Raw genomic sequence first — 17,481 nt, forward strand, 5'->3', positions numbered from 1 at the left:
TTCCCTCCTCCTCTAGGTCTTTGAGCTCTCTCCATTCAACAGGTAGATGGAAAAAGAGGAGGAAAATCACACCCAAGAAATTTCTGGAGGGAGAAGAGAACAGATATGAAAGTGGTACTTCATACTTCTCTCTACCTTTCGTTGCCTGGAACTCAGCCACTGAAGGGAAACTGGACCATATGCCCAGGAGGTGAATAGAACACAGATGCTGGTAAGCACTAACTGTCTGGATCATTTCTTTTCATATTCGACACACATCTAGGAGGTAGAAACCATTATAAATCTCATTTTAAAGAAAGGAAAGACAGAGTCAGTGGTGTAACTATTCAGATCTGTGTGTTACACTTAAGAATAAGGACAAGTTTCAAGTTTCAAAGAAAATGGGGCCAATCTCTTGATAGATGCCATGCGAGTTTGGCAGAACTATTTAAGTTGGAGATGAGACAAACGGATGCTAGGATAAATAGCTTCAAATAACTGAAGAGTTGATTTGAGTTAAAGTAAAAGAAACTATTTTCTAGAAGTTAAGAGTCTTTTAAAAAAGTCATGATTTATGGCATCACTAAGAGCTCTTGGTCCCTGGAGAGTTCCTATGGAGACAGTTGTATTTTTGAAAAATATTTTTATGGGAGTTCCCAAATTGGGTAGAAGATTTGGTTCTATGATTTTTTTTTTTTTTTTTTTTTGTGGAGGAGCAGGGAAGAGAGACAATGTCTACATTAAATTTAGCTGTGGGGCTTCCCTTTCTCACTTGGCATCATGGCTGGAAACAGGCTTCTACAAATTTACCATGCAAACTCAGTACAATTTCTAAATGTAGATTAACCGGGCAGGGTGTGTATGTGTGACATTGTGAGGGTGGTAGTAAAATGGAAGTAGGATGTAAGAAAGCTGGTCTGAGTTAGATATTAAGAATGAACCAAATAATGTCTTAAAAAAGAAACTTGGTTTTGTTTGATTTTTTTTCAACCTAATTAAATCTTACCTCTTTTCAAATATCTGTTTCTAGTGGATAAGCCTAACTTAAAGTGTGTGTTCCTTTTTTGATAAGTATATCAATGCTTTTACATGGGTAAATAATTTTTATTTCTCACTGAAGTGAGTTAAGAAAAAATTTCCCCATATGCTTGTTATTTTCCCCCCACTAATTGGTTTAGATCATCTTTCTCATGTGTATTAGAAATGCAAACTATGTTTCAGGTCCTGATCTCAGCATTAAAACCTTTGAATTAGGGACAGGAGAGTGAATGTGAAACACAATAAATAATTTTTGATTCTTAAGGCAAATCTTACAAGAATTTCTACTAAAACTTCACTTAGGGGAAAGCAACACAGTAAAAGTGGATTTACTTTGAAAACATTCCTTTATTTAGATTCATACCTATTTAAGACCAGACTTCTCTTATTCTTCCTCTTGTCCTCTGCCTACCATCTGCTTACTCTTCATTAATTAATTTGTGCTCCTTGTGACCTTCCCTTCTCCCTCCCATGAATGGTAACAGTGATGATATGTCCTGAGCTCCTTAGGAAGCTTGAGAGGAAGTGCATGAAACTGGGGGATGGCACTGATCTGCCAGAATAATGACTTGCTGAAATGACTAACATTTTCTATGATTCACTTAAAGGACTTTATTAGTGTTATGTAGACCCCGTCTTACTTGGAGGAGGGCCGAAGGCATGGGCTCGAGTTTCAGCTCTGCTTTTTAAGAGCTATGGAAATTTGGGCAAGTGGTTTAACCTTTCCAAATCTCAATTTCCACATTTTAAAAATGAGAATAATAAGATTGCTTGACCTATCTTCACCCACTTCTCAGAGTGATGGGTTGACATTGTGATGTATGGGAATGTTCTTTGTAAGTAAGAAGTTGCTTTCCTCTTGCTTTATCCCATCTTCTTTCCTTCTTTCCCTCCCTTTCTTCCTTCCTTCCCTCCTTTCTTTCTTCATTTCTTTCTTCTTTTCCTTAAAATTATCTCAAGGACCATTAAAGTCAAAAGATACTGAATTTTGGGAGTTCCCACTGTGGCACAGAAGAAACGAATCTGACTAGTATCTATGAAGATGTCAGTTTGATCCCTGGCCTTGATCAGTGGGTCGGGAATCCAGCGTTACTGTGTTGGTCACAGACGTGGCTCGGATACTGCGTAGCTGTGGCTGTGGTGTAGGCTGACAGCAGTAGCTCTGATTCAACCCCTAGCCTGGGAACTTCCATATACCTCGGGTGTGGCCCTCAAAAGCAAAAAACAAAAACAAAAACTGAATTTTTGAGCAATTTCCCCTGAATGACCCTGAATGGAATTATGCCTCTATAACTGAATGAATCTCCTCTCCTGGGCTTCAAAAACCCATTGTTGAATTGAGCAGCCACAGAAGCATTTTGTGGAAATGTTTTACTTATTCAGGTAGGACAAAGACTCTTTAGCAGACAGACCTCTGTGTCCAGGGTCAGGCAGAATTGTCAGTTCCAACAGAAAGTGGTTCTGCTCTTTGAGAAAACCAGGGCTCAGAACCAGTGTCCTTTCCATTCTAGGAAAATGCTGGGCTAGTTGATTTCCTTGCAAGTAAGTGTCAAGAGTAAATCTGCCTTTGGCATCAATTCAGTGTGAAGTTTGATGTGTAGCCCTGGAAATTCACCTCATAGCCTTCCAAATATAGGAAGAATGATTGACCAAGGGCATAAATGCTGCACCCTGAAATCCACAGCCTCTTTTTAAATGAGGTTTTGCCTCCCATGAGCTCTCCAGCCAGTGACAGCATGGCTAGCCTACTAAGACAAGGCCCCTTCCCAGGAGATATAGAATTCAGCTGACAACCGACCCTGGCCAGGTCAAGGACTTCCCAGTGGCCTTGCTGAATCTTCCTTAAATGGCCCAGGAGTCTTGGAAACTTCCACCCAACTTTCTCTTGCCCTCCCTTTAACCCAGAATCAGACTTGGCTTCCATCTTTTTTTTCTGGCCGTTTCTCTATTTTCACCCATACAGGCCTTCTCCTACGCAAATCATTGTCCTTTTAATCTTAGCTTGACTTCTGCTTTTCAGAGGACACAGAATGACACACTTGGCATAAACCACTCAGTTTCAATTTTTTATATCTCACAAATAGGGAGAGGTGGGGAACAGAAAGAAGAGTTAGAAGAGAAGGAGGGAAAGGCTACCACGTGCCAGGCACTGTCACATGTTATTCTACTTAATTATTACATCAACTGTAGTGTGGCAGGTAGCACTGCTATTTTACAGATGAGGAAGCCAAGAATCAGATAAATTATGTCACTAGCCCAGGATTACTGCAGGGTCTAGATTTGAATGCAGCTCTCTTCAGTTTTCAAGGTCACAACTTCTCCGTCACCTTCTCTTCTTTCTGACTGCTAGATTGTGAGGACCAAATGAGATAACAGACGTGAAGACACTTTGAAAATGTAAAAAAGCGTTACACCAAAGCCAAAGATAATTATTTATGTTGGTTGCAGTCAGGAGCACCACTTAACATGCAGGGTCCGGTGCAGAAGGAACATGTGGGGTTTCTTGTTAAAAACATATTGAGAATTTCAAGATGGCCCAGCTGAGCATTAAACCAAGCATGGTCCCTTCCAAGTAGGACCATGAAGCCAGCCCTGGCAGGTGAATTTGTCAATACAGGGGCAATTAAATTGAGCTTATAGGAAATTTTCTAGAAGAATAAATCCAAAAGCTAATTGTTTAGAGAGGTAATATGGAAAAGAAAGCTCCAGATCTTGGGGACTCTTGAATGCCACAGAAGTGACCTCTGGCTATCTTTGGGAGAAGTCACTATATCTGAAACAAAAATGAGACTTCTGAGCCAAAGAGATTCAGTAATGTTTATGACAAAGCGTGGGCCAACAGGCGTGATGTTGCCTGTAGCAATTCCTTACCAGCTCCTGGATTTTCTGGCACTGGATGCCTTGGCTTCTTCTGAAGACATCCAGGGGCCTCTGCTCTAAGCCTTATCTCTTGGAAAAGCACTGCCTCCATTCCCATTGAGCTATTCAGCCGTGCCTGCTCAATTAGTTCCGGGCTCTGTGTTGGGGGCAGCCTGCTCTCTTGAGAGCAGTGCAGCTTTCTTCAAGTATAGGGCAAATCCCAAGTGTAGCTGAGCAGAAACCCCCACCCACTTTGCTTAACCAGATGGGTGGCACCATTGTTCTGTGGGCAGCTTTAGAGTCAAGCAGCCTCATTAAGGGTGACTGGAGGCAGCATGATTATGAAACTTTAAAGCAGGCAAAATATCTGATTTCTCCTGTGGCCGGAGGCATCTTGAGTTGGGTCAGATATCCATTTGTCAGGAAAAACCTACATGAACCTCTTTGTAAGGCAATATGTGGTATATGCACATTATCTTGGCCCTTGGTGCAGTGAATTGTTTGCAGTCAGCATACGGATCCTCTTAAACCAGGCAGGGAAATCCATCAGCATCGTCCTCATTCCTGCTTGGGTTTGACCTTCCACTTTGAGCTTTTGACATGGCTAACAAGAGCCACTCTATCACTTGGTGGCATAAAAGCCGGTGACAGCCTGGGGGAGTACAGTCATGACTCTTAGAGTTAGTGAAGAGCGGAGGACCCCCGCGCCTTTGGGCAATCAAGCACCAGCCTCATTTCTCATCCCTGCCTCATTTGTTCTTTCTGCTAATGAACGCGTTACTGTTTTACACTCGTTTACTTTTGTGGGGAACGTTTAATTGGCCTGGAATGCCCTTGTGTACTTTGTCCACGAGAACTACTCCTTGAAGATGTTGCTTAAATGGTCAATCGCTTGCTCTATCCTCTGGGTGCTCACTCTCCTCTCTTAGTATGAACTCATCACCTGGACATCATTTATTCCCATGTTGTCTTCCCAGCCTCCCAGTGTTCTTTAAATGGGTGTATCTAATGAACTGGCATTGGTTCTTCCTGGTCTTCACAAGCTTGGGCTGCAGTGTCCAAACCATAGTAAATTTTAATTAAGTGATTGATGAATAAGAAGTAGATGAACAGGAGTTCCCGCTGTGTCTCAGTATCCGTGAGGACGAGGGTTCAATCCCTGGCCCCACTCAGTGGGTTAAGGATTTGGCGTTGCCATAAACTGCTATGGCTTGGATCTGGTGTTGCTGTGGCAGAGACTGGCAGCTGCAGCTCTGATTCGAACCCTAGCCTGGGAACTTCCAAGCATGGCAGGTGTGGCCCTTAAAAAAAAAAAAAAAAAAAAAGAGGTGGATGAACGAAGCATCCCATATCCAGAGCATCACTCCCAGTGTCGTTCCACTGTCTCTCTTTTTGACTTCAGTAGAAATGTAGACATCATTTCTATATAATAAAGTGCAGGCCATCCTGAGCCTTCACTTTTCACTGAGAAATAATCCTTATCTCTTTAATAAACTCATGCAGGCCTTATTTCTCACCTGTTCAGCTACAGCCAATATCTTTCTGGAAATTTTTAGAGGAAATTGACTGATAACTGGAAGCCAGGATGCAGTCAGCATGGATTGACAGGGCAAAGAGTGTCCAGTTCTGTCAGATTCTTCTGCGAAGTATATGATTAAGTGTCCAATTTGTGTGAGAAGAAAAATTTAGCCAAAAGATGGAAGAGGATCTTGGGTTAGGGTGAGATGAGTCAATGTCACCAAATAATTCTATAGATTGTAATAGATTATGGATTGCTAGCCCCCTCTGGATTACAGTTTTTATATTATCCACTTATACCCAGAAATATTCAGAGTCTGTCCTGTCTCCCTCTCTCTGCTGAGGGTTAGGGAAAAGTTATTTTATAAGAGATGGATGCTGGCACATCACCTTGCTATTATTTAAGATTTCAGAAGAACATTAAAGATGATCTGGAGGACTGTGACCGAGCTGGTAACAAATGGGAAAAAATTTCAAAGCTGGAAACATTTTGTTAGCATATACATTTTGGGTGGAGGAATAAAAAGATTATGACAAAAAAATAGAAAATTCTAAACTTATGGTAAGAAAACACATGTCCATTTTTCTAGTCTGCAAGTGTCTTCAGCTTAGAATGTTTGTAGGTGCCTTCTATGTCTGGGCACTGCACAATGGGATAAGGCTTCAGTTCTTAGACACCCAGATTTGTAAGAAGTACAATAGGATGGTGTTTGTTTCCATGATGACAATTACAGAGTGAGTGGGCCAGATCTAGTCATTTATATCTTTATCCCATGAATCAGAGAGGAGGCTGCTAGGACCTCACAGAGGGAGGCCTCTGCGAGAATCCCTGAGTTCCCTTATGTCTAGGTGCTTGGCTTCTTAGTGGCTAATTTGTGTGACTCATAGGAGGCAAGACTGTGGGAGGGAGCAGTAGTACCCCATTACCGCCCTGGGAGAATTTCAGAGAAGAACTGGGACATGTTAGTGGCACCAGCCCCACAGGCCTCTGATGAGGGGCTGAAAATCTGTCCTAAGGCCAGTTTGAGGGAGGGCCATATATAGAAGATTTGTATTTGTTTAGGTCTGTCCTGATTTCAAATCCCTTGTCACGTTTTTAGACTATGTGGCCGATCACATTGCCTGGTTTTTAGTCCAAAAAATATGGTTATGACCAATGCAGATAATTTAAAAATAGCACCATTTACCCTTCAGATGATTGTGTGATTCTCCCCAGGGAATCTCTTTGAAATTTGGTATCTGTGAAGGGCAGCACATGGGTCTCTAACACTTCAGAAAAGCATTTTCCAAATGGATTTCCAAGAAACTCTTAGTAGGTGTTCCTTAAAAATCAGGGCTGTGGTTTAATAAATACTGGGAACACTGGGTTAAACAAAATTAAACAGAAATCTTTACTCAGAGACTTCTCAGAGCCCTTAATTTACTAACATAAACTCTGACTCTAAGACAAGGTGTGTGGTGTTTTCCAAACTTATTGGTTGAGGAAACTTCTTCTAAATATCTCCTGGCACAATCAGAAGAACTCTTTAGAAAACACACATTGGAAGTGGAATGTCCCAATAACTTTTCTTCCAAGCCAGGACAATTTTGAGAGGCTTTGAGAGAGAAAAGCCAGGGCACTATTATGTCGGTACAGCAAGTATAAACTAGAACTGTCCTGGGTAAACTGGGGACATCTGGTCACCCTACTTGGATGGTATAGGCTCAGCTTCTCACAGAACAGGCTGATTGGGCTGGCTCTAGAGCACTGGGATTTTAGGGAGGTGGTGATATTGATAGAGACTGTGGCTGGAGATTCAGGAGGCATCAATAGCAAATTCACAGTTGACTTAGAGATTTTCAGTGCACGGTGACGGAGGAGGACTTTGGAAGGCTCCTTGGCAGAGCTGCAAACAGTAGCCATCAGTAATGTAGGTAGGAAATGTGTTGCCATCCTAGGGCCAGGCCTTTCGGCTATTCAGCCAACCCTACCCAAGCCCTGTCTTTCAGCAAAGCAACGTGCTCACTAGTGGCATTGGGTCTCCAAGTGAATGCCCGTGACCCCTACTTGTAAAACGGCCAATTGCAAAAACAAATAAGCAGCTTCAAGGACCCTGGGAAAAGGGGATGCCATTTCACCCAGGATCTGCCAAATAAAACAGTCTGGGAAAAACAAAATAAATAACTTTCTTAGGCCTAATGAGAAACAGCAAGTGTTTCTAATTCAGGCTTCCTCTGGGCCTCCCCTCTCTGATGGGCCATTGGAACCTGGTCTTGCAGAAGTTGCTGCTTTTTGCCCAGATAATTGGGCCTGGTTCACAGTTGGCTTAGTTATCCTGGGTCTCTTCTGAATGGCTACATGTATTCCACGTAGCTTGGTGCCCTGCATCAGACAATTTTTCAAATCTTTCATCAACTAAGATCTTCTGTTTATTTTGCCTGACTCCAATCCTGGAGTCTCAATCAGAGGGAGACTAACAGAAGGCCATCTCAACCTCCTTCTCTTTCCGCATCAGAAGTAGGCAAGTGCTCTCTTACTCGCATGCGCTTTCTCTCTCTCTATATATACACACGCATATAATATAAAATATCTATTATATAAACTATACACACACACACACACACACAGAGTTTTCTTCCCCATTTTTGACTGCCCTGAGGCATATGGAGCTCCTCGGCCAGGGATCAGATCTGAGCCACAGTCACTACCGAAGCCGCAGCTGTAGCAACCCTGGATCCTTAACCCACTGAGCCAGGCAGGGGATCGAATTTGTGTCCCAGCGCTTCCAAGATGCTGCCGATCCCATTGTGCCACAGCAGGGGCACTTACAATTTTTGTTTGGTAAAAGATTTTAAGGAGGGAGTAAGTAACATGATTTTTAAAAATTTATGAAGAACTCCCTACTTGCAGTAGGAAGACTGGATCAGAAGGGATGATTCTGCAGGAGTCCATCTCCAACTGGGCTGGAGGCTGAGACCCTTCGGACCCCCCAGCATTCAGAATGATTCTCCTACTTCTTTTAAAGCTGTAGAGAAATGACCAGAGCAGGCAGCCTGTAACAATTGCCTACAGATTACTAGCTCTGGTTTTCTGTGTGTGTTTTATTTTTATTTATTTTTATTTTTTTTTAAATTTATTTTTTATTTTTATTTTTATTTTTTGTTCATTTTATTTTTTTTCATTTTTTTATTACTCAAATGAATTTATCACATCTGTAGTTGTATAATGATCATAACAATCTAAGTTCACAGGATTTCCATCCCACAGCCCAGGCACATTCCCCCCACCCCCCAAACTGTCTCCTCCGGAGACCATAAGTTTTTCAATGCCTGTGAGTCAGCATCTGTTCTGCAAAGAAGTTCCGTCTGTCCTTTTTTCAGATTCCACATGTCAGTGAAAGCATTGGATGTTGGTGTCTCATTGTATGGCTGACTTCACTTAGCATGATAGTTTCTAGGTCCATCCATGTTGCAAAAAATGCTGGTATTTCATTCTTTTTGATGGCTGAGTAATATTCCATTGTGTATATGTACCACATCTTCTGGATCCACTCTTCTCTTGATGGACATTTAGGTTGTTTCCATGTCTTGGCTATTGTAAATACTGCTGCAATGAACATTGGAGTACATGTGTCTTTGCGAGTCATGGTTTTCTCTGGATAGATGCCCAGGAGTGGGATTGCTGGATCAAATGGTAGTTCTATCTTTAGTTTTCTGAGGAATTTCCATACTGCTTTCCACAGTGGTTGCACCAATTGACAATCTCACCAACAGTGTACTAGGGTTACTTTTTCTCCACACCCTCTCCAGCACTTCTTGTTTGTAGACTTTTGGATGATGGCCATTCTGGCTGGTGTAAGGTGGTACCTCATCGTGGTTTTGATTTGCATTTCTCTAATGATGAGTGACGTTGAACATCTTTTCATGTGTTTCCCGGCCATCTGTATGTCTTCTTTGGAGAACAGTCTGTTTAGATCTTCTGCCCATTTTTGGATGGGGTTGTTTATTTTTTTGGTATGGAGCTGCAGAAGTTGTTTATAAATTTTGGAGTGTGTTTTATTTTTAAAAAATTGTTTTGTTTTAGTTGATTTACAATGTTCTGTCAGTTTCTGCTATACAGCAAAGTGACCCAGTCATACACTCATACACATATGTATGTGTATATGTACATATGCGTGTGTGTGTATACATATGTATATTCTTTTTCTCACATTATTCACCATCACGTTCCATCCCAAGTGATTCCTAGCTCTTTTAAAAGCACTTGTGTTACCAAGCAGGGTTCTCGGCCTCCTTAATCCATAGAAATTGATAAGAGGCTAGACAGGAAATTCAGGTAAGGCTTTGCTGGGGCTCCTGCTGCAGTAGGAAGGGACAAAAACAAGTAACAGTTTCCCTTTTTGCTCCCTGAGTGGGGGTGGGGGAGCTGGTTCCTTACAGGGTGAGTGTAGGGGTGGGTCTAGGGGTAAGGCCAGCGGGCTGGCGTAGGTGGTCTGCCCACCTGCTCAATGCTGCTGACTGCACGGGGCACACGCAGCACCCTGATTTTGCTCCCAGATCCTCAGAGGTGGCAGTTGGGTTTTGGGTCTTTTTGTATCTTGTTCAAATTATCCCAAAGGTGCATGCATGCAGTTGTTTTTAGTCCCTGCCATTTTCTTGGTTGCTGGGGGAGAAATTTGTCCAGGGACAAGCACTGCAGCAAAAGGTCCCAGGTCCCAGGTCTCAGTCTAACTCCCTTTCACTGTTATGCAATGCGATTGTCGCAGCTCTCTTATGACTCTGGATATATGGGGGGCTTACACTTCCATTACGGAAATAGGGGAACTCTGAGGCTCAGAGTGGTTTGGCATATCTGCTGATGGCCACTGTGGTGGTTAAGGACAGAGTCAGAGCTGGAACCCAGGCCTCCTAATTTCCTGTCCTGAGTGTGTTTTATCTCAGCAAGCTTCTCCTCAGATAGCAGTTCTTTTGAGGTTCACAGCCTGAGTTTGGAAGGGGCTGTGCAGGCACAGCTCACCACTCTAGGATGGGAAAATGTGTGTTCTGATGGAGGGAAGGCATGGGCTCCTGCTTCCTTAAAAGAACAAGGTTAACCCTTACATATTGGGTTGAATAGTGTCTCCAAAATACATGTCCTTGGAACCTTAGAATGTGACCTTGTTTGGAAATAGAGCCTTTGCAGATGTAATTAGTAAGTTCAAATGAAGCTATCCTGGGGGAGGGTGGGTCCTAAATATGACTAGCATCCTTGTGAGAAGAAAAGGCACAGTCACAGAGACACACTAGGAAGAAGGCCATTGGCAGTGGAGACAGAGATTAGAGTGGTGCATGTACAAGTCAGGAAATGCCAAGGGTTGCTGACCACCACTGGAAGCTAAGAAAGGGTCCCTCCAGAGGGAAACAAGCTTGATGACACCTTGCCTTCAGACCTCTGTCCTCTAGAAAAGTGAGAAAATACATTTCTGTTGTTTAAAACCACCTCATTTGTTCTAGGAAACTAATATAGCTATGCTCTGAAAAAGTGTTGTCAAATAGAAATATAACACAATTCACATATGTAATTTTAAATGCCTTAGTAGCTTCATAAAAAAGTTAAAAGGAGGCGCTCCCATTGTGACTCAGCAGTAATGAACCCAACTAGTCTCCATGATGCGGGTTCGATCCCTGGCCTCATTCAGTGGGTTAAGGACCCGGCGTTGCCGTGAGCTGTGGTGTAGGTTGCAGATGCAGCTGGGATCTGGCAGGGGTGTGGTTGTGGCTATGATGCAGGCCGGCAGCTGCAGCTCTGATTCAACCCCTTGCCTGAGAACTTCCATATGCTACAGGTAGGGCCCTAAAAAGCAAAAAAACAAAGCAAAAAACATAAAAAGGATAAATTAATTTCAAAAACATATTTTGTTTAACCCAAGTGTCATTTACACAAGACGAATAGTTTTCCGAGATCTGCTGTGCCTAAAGTGCCTAAAGTTTTGTGCCTCAAGTTACCTATATGTACTGTGCACTCGACATTTTTTAAGAGGGTAGGTCTCATATTAAGTGTTCTTACCTCAAAGAAGACATTCAACAATTAAACAGTGACGAGACATGAGAAAATTTTAGTGGTGATAAATATGTTTAATACCTCGATCATGGTGATGGCACATGGGGGTATGCACAGGTCTGAACTCATCAAATTGCGCCCATTAAATAAGTGTAATTTTTGTATATCAATTATACCTCAATAAATCTGTTAAAAAAGGATCAGGCCAACCTCCCCCCCCCCCCCAAAAAAAGCCACCGCAAACAAACAAGAAGACACAATTGTCATTTAAACATGTAATCAGGAGTTTCTGTTGTAACTCAGCTGGTTAAGAACCCTTGGCCTCACTCACTGAGTTAAGGATCTGGCATTGCTGCAAGCTGCTCAGATCTGTTAAGGCTGTGGCTGGGGTGTAGGCCAGCAGCTGCAGCTTCACTGTTGTGGCTCAGTGGTTAATGAATCTGATTAGGAACCATGAGGTTGCGGGTTCGATCCCTGGCCTCGCTCAGTGGGTAAAGGATGTGGCTTTGCTGTGAGCTGTGGTGTAGGTCGCAGATGTGGCTTGGATCCCACGTTGCTGTGGCTCTGGTGTAGGCTGGCAGCTATAGCTCCGATTAGACACCTAACCTGGGAACCTCCATATGCTGCAGGGGCGGCCCTAGAAAAAGGCAAAAGACAAAAAAACAAAACAAAACAAAAAAATCCTTAGCCTGGAAGCTTCCATATGCCACAGGTGTGGCCGTAAGAATAAATTTTTAGTGTAATCAATACAAAATTATTAATGCTGTACTTTATAATCTTGTTTTCAGTTCGAGTCTTTGCATTTGATGTGTATTTTATATGTAAAACACGTCTCAACTCCAGACTAGCCATTGCAAGTCTTCAGCTGTCACACGTGACTAGCAGCTTCCAGTTTGGATAGTGCAGGGCTGAACTTTTCTCTGTGTCAAGTTGGTGGGCATTGTATTACCTCAATGAAGGGGTGGGGGGAGGAAGAAAGGAAGACCTTTGCCCTTTGCACTGTGCCTTCTGATGCTCTTTCAGTTCCCATTGATTTATTCTAAACATACAGCCCCTCAAATACCTGCTGCTTCTCTACCAGGAGCTCAGGTCCAGCTCTGACCCTGGTTCCAGCAGTATATGGGATGGGGCAGAATTCCTTTGCAGGCAGGCGTCTTCCTCGCTAGCATTCTGGGACACGTCCCAGGACCTTCTTGCCCTGGCTGACTCTTGCTTCAGCTTTCTACCTTCTCCCAGGCATAAGAGATTCTCAGTCTTTGGCCTTCTTGGAGCCCTGAATATCCATTGTCCTAAAGCATCTAATTAAGCACATGTCTTCCTTCCCTCCCTTACACTGCTGCTCAGAGTGAGGCAGCAGGCGTGGGTCTGCATCTGACACTGACAGATTCTCATGCTGGTTCCAAAGAGATGCCCAAACCAAATGTTACAAAGACAAACCATATGGGAGCTCCAGCACTCTACGCCATTAATAGGAATTTTTAAACGACTGTGATTGATGGTGCGGCTCTTACAAGTCCAAGATCAATGAAAATGCATCTTGATCTTTTGAACTCCCTCATTTTTTCTTGGATCCTTTTCCTGTACAATGAGGCCCATTTCTGTGATGCCTGAAGGCATCTGGGGCCCCTCCGATGGATTCGCCATCCACGCCCTTGCCAGCCTGCCTGTTGGTGGAATGGCAGAGGGTGAGGTGAGGGCTTTGGAAACCAGAATTCTCATCATGAGGTTAAATGCCAAACTAGGTCTTTCAAAGGAGGAATTCCACATCTTGCCTAGGGAAGGCCTCTGGGCCCAATTAGGAACATCACTCACCTTGTTACAGACCAGAGGGTAGTAATATCAAGATACACATTTATGCTCGAGTTGTTTTCCTTTTTTTTACTATACACTCATTTACCTCTGCATGAAAGGAACTGCTTCCTCCCCCCCCCCCCCAGCTCTCTGTGTTGTACCAAGGTATTGAAGAGGGGCTTGGTAGAGAATTGCCTGACTTTGGAGTCTTGGCCTTCTCTTCAAATCAGAAGATCCTGCTCCTAAGAATACATCAACAAATACAATTTTGCATGCAATTTCAGGGCACCCGCGAACCTCCTGTAACCCATCCATGGACCTCACATTGAGGACAACTGGTGCACAGTAACTATTTTGGGATTGAAGTGAGGCAGTCAGATTGAGGTGCGATACTGTAAACAGGCAGGAAACCGCATCTTTTTTCTTGTTTCATGCGGCTCTCAGAAAGCCAAAGTGATGCTTTGCAAAAATAGAGTTCCTTAGTGAAATGAGTTTGGGACACACTCTACTGATTTCTTTCTCCATTTCCACTTTGGAAGTTTATAATACAAAAGGCATACTACATGCTCTAAGAAATCTTGGAGAAATTCCAAGTAAATTTGACCAAAGAATTTTACTTGTATATAACACCTCAAATATCTCACAGAATACACTTTAGGAAACACTGGCCCCCATTAAATCCAGACCAATGTGTAGGCCACATCTTAGTTTCATCCATTGGAACTACTGGAGCCTACTTTTCTTTCCACTTCCAACCACAGTGTGTACTCCTGCCCCTGCTGTGTTCTGAGTAGCTTGACCATCAACGCACATGGCTAAGTGTGAGAAGGTAGGGCCGCAAATGTGCACTGCCTTTCTTCATACAGCCAGGAGCCATCATGCAATTGTGTTTTGCCCTAAAATGTGCCATTCTCATAGAGTACAGGGTGACCAGTATCTCCTGATGTGCAGGCTCAGTTCTCAGAGGGGTCTGTGGGCCTTTGCTCTTTCTCTTGGTGCCAACTAGGATTTCTCTTTGGAACCAGATGTCTGGAGCCACCCAACAGGAGTCATAGTTGTCAGGCTGTGTGGGAGGCCTGGTTGAAAGAGAGTCAAGGAAAATGTCTCTGAGGAGGTGTGCCTTGAGAGACATGAGCAGTGAAAGGCTTCCTTGGCAGAGAGGATGGCTTGAGTGAGGGCATGGAGCTTGCCTTTCATGGAACCGGTGGTCCATGGAGCCTGTACTAGGAAAACGAATCTGCACAACTAAGGGGCATCTGACCGAACCTTTCATAATTTGTCTTTTGGAGAAAGCATCAGCAGCGTAGAAACTTAACAACATTTAGGCTCCACAGTTGTGATATGGAGGAAGATAAAGGACTAGGTGGTTGGCAGAACACCCCAAATCCTCCTTCAATGGCCAGACATGATTTCCCTTCTTCATTTTTTAAAAAACTTTTTTGGAGAGGTTAATTGTTAAACCCCGGGCATTCTGTGGGAAACTTAATCCATCTGTTTCTGATTCTTTCGTACTTAACTTATAGAAATGTTATTTTGTAAAACCTTTTGGATAGCCAAACATCCTTCAGAACCATTTCCATAAGCCTTTAAAGCCTATTTACTTTGAAACAGGAAGTTGCTATTTTGCCAAGAAAACGTGGATCTTGGGACTGAAATCGCCACTGCAGGAGGTTCTGCCAACCTCATGGGGTTTCCCACTTGGCCCAAGTGTCTCTCCATTCTGGGCACAAGGCTGCAGGATTTCCCCCAGTTCCATGACTTTATAGGCAGAACAGATCCAATATTTTCTGTGTTTGCCATGGAGGTCACTGAACCTATGAGGTTGATCAGTTTCTTGGCACCTTCAACTTGCTTAAAGCACCAGAGGAAGTGAGCTCAGCATGCAACTTTCAAATGCTTTTTCCAAATCAGATTTCATCAAACAAGAGAACTCATAGGACCATGTGGATACCCATTTAGGGGGGCTGCCTCTCCAATTTCCTTTTGGCCGTGATGTCAGGAACCACCTCTTACTTATCTTTGAATCTCCAGTATTTGCTGCAGGGCTCAGCATAAGAAAAGTTTTCAGGAAATGTGTGCTGACTAACTGACTGCTGGCTAAGGGGTCTGTGTGTGAAAACAAAAATCATGGAAGTTCTCTTTGACCAAATTAAACTCACCCTTTAAAAAAATTTCTCAAGGGATCCTTGTCTGTAGGAATATTAAAGTGTGTATCAGCTCTGGGGTGGGGGTGGGGGGCAAATTTTACCTCTACAATGTAAAGAAAATAATTAGTGCTTCAATGAAAAGACTATCATGCTTTACTAGAATCCCAAATGGTTTAATTTATATGAGGGAAGATGGATGGATTCAGAAGATATAACTTTTTTTTTTTTTTTGGCCCATGGAAAGAGAAAAATTCGTTAGTGTTGATTCCTGGTCACCAGTCTCAAGGCTTTTGTTATAATGGTTTTGATTAGTCTATTCAGAATCTCCAGGGGAATTTGAGAGTTTGAAATATAAATGCTTCTGATCTAAAGAGTAAATGCGGACCGGAGTTATAGACAGAGGCAGCAGATGGAGGTGTTGACAACATAAGACTGAGTTTGATGACACTGGCAAACCCTTATTAAGCACTTATCTTCTGCCAGACACCATTCTAAATGCTGAATTTGCAATATTGGATTTAACACTCAGAACAACATATGAGGAAGGAACTCTTATTTTCTCTATTTTCCTATGCGGAAACCAAGGCAAAGAGACATTGTTCCCTGCCTGAGGCCACACAGTGGTGGCAGGATTTGATCCCAGTGGTACAACTCCAGACCTTGTGTTTATGACCCCTGCCTAGTTGCCTGCACTGCTCCTCAGCTATCAATTATTGAGGAGGCATTTTGACTCTTTTGAGCATCTATACTCAGGACTATGGTGGGGATGGTGATGATGATAAAACAATAATAAAATAATCGCTTTGTCTGTGTCACAGGATAATTCTCAGGACCATTTCAGGTAATGAATAGAAACACGTTGGTAATAAAGCTGGATACACCAGAGGCTGCCTCAGAGTAGTAGCTCAATGAATATTTTTCTTTCGAGTAACAGAATGAGAAAGAATAGATTGATAATAATGTGAAAGTTACATTTCTCCCCAAATCTCCTGTGCTCTCTGTTTATACAGAGTCATAACAGATTTCAATGCACAATACTTTTTTTTTTAAGCTCTTCATTGTGCATCTGAAACTCAGTGTTGAAATGGGAACTCCCCTTCTTCCTATTGTCCCTTTCACCTGCTGCTTTAACTGGCTCTTCCCTAAGGACACTGCTCCCTCTGTGGTCCTCTATCAGGGTGGCACATTCCTCTCCTACGTCTCTGGTACCACATGGCCTGGAACAGGATAGGGGGTGTCCTCCTTGCTTCTTATTGGTGGTCCCAAACCCACCGGCCCACTTTCTTCCATAAAAATAACTAGGTTTGAAACTCAGCATTGGATGGTATCATCTGCCAGTTTCCTTTGGGCAACCATCCACTGACTCCTACATCACCTCTCCTCATTCCTGGTTCACTGTCACTTTCTCAATCACTATGCCTATTATATTCTTGAGGTTTCAGTATCTTTATGGCTGAATCTTCCAGTACACTGGCCTTTCGGCTCCTTGACCTGCTCTCCTTCAAATATCTTAAACTCCATCTTACCTTAGCCATTTATACTCACGATCATACTCACAAGTTCCTGTCCTTTCTAAAAATCTTATCCCCTTTGGAATCTTGAATTTCAAGCATCTCAGTACCTGACCACTGCTTCCTATCTTGTTTATTTTGTATTATTTTATTTTTATCTGTCTTCTCTACACCATTTCCTTGCCTCCTCTCCAGAAGTAACCACTACCCCTAAATTTAATTCCTTTGATTTTTTTTAATATAGTTGATGTATAATATGTTAGTTTCAAGTTCACAACATCATGATTCAACATTAAACTACATTAACATGTAATCACCACAATAAGTCTAATAACCATCTCTCCTCATTCAAATATTACAGTATTATTGTCCATATTTCTTATGCTGTGTATCACATCCCTGTGACTGATTTATTTTATTACTGGAAGTTTGTACCTCTTAATCCCCTTCACCTATTTTGCTCAACCCTCAACCATTCTCTCCTTCTGCAACCACCCATTTGTTCTCTGTATCTATAAGTCTGTTTTCATTTTGCTTTATTTGTTTTGTCTATTAGATTTCACATGTAAGTGAGATCCTGTGGTATTTGCCTTTGTCTGACTTATTGCAACTAGCATAA

Source organism: Sus scrofa, chromosome 4, assembly GCF_000003025.6.
Source record: "Sus scrofa isolate TJ Tabasco breed Duroc chromosome 4, Sscrofa11.1, whole genome shotgun sequence".
NCBI classification, from domain to species: domain Eukaryota; kingdom Metazoa; phylum Chordata; class Mammalia; order Artiodactyla; family Suidae; genus Sus; species Sus scrofa.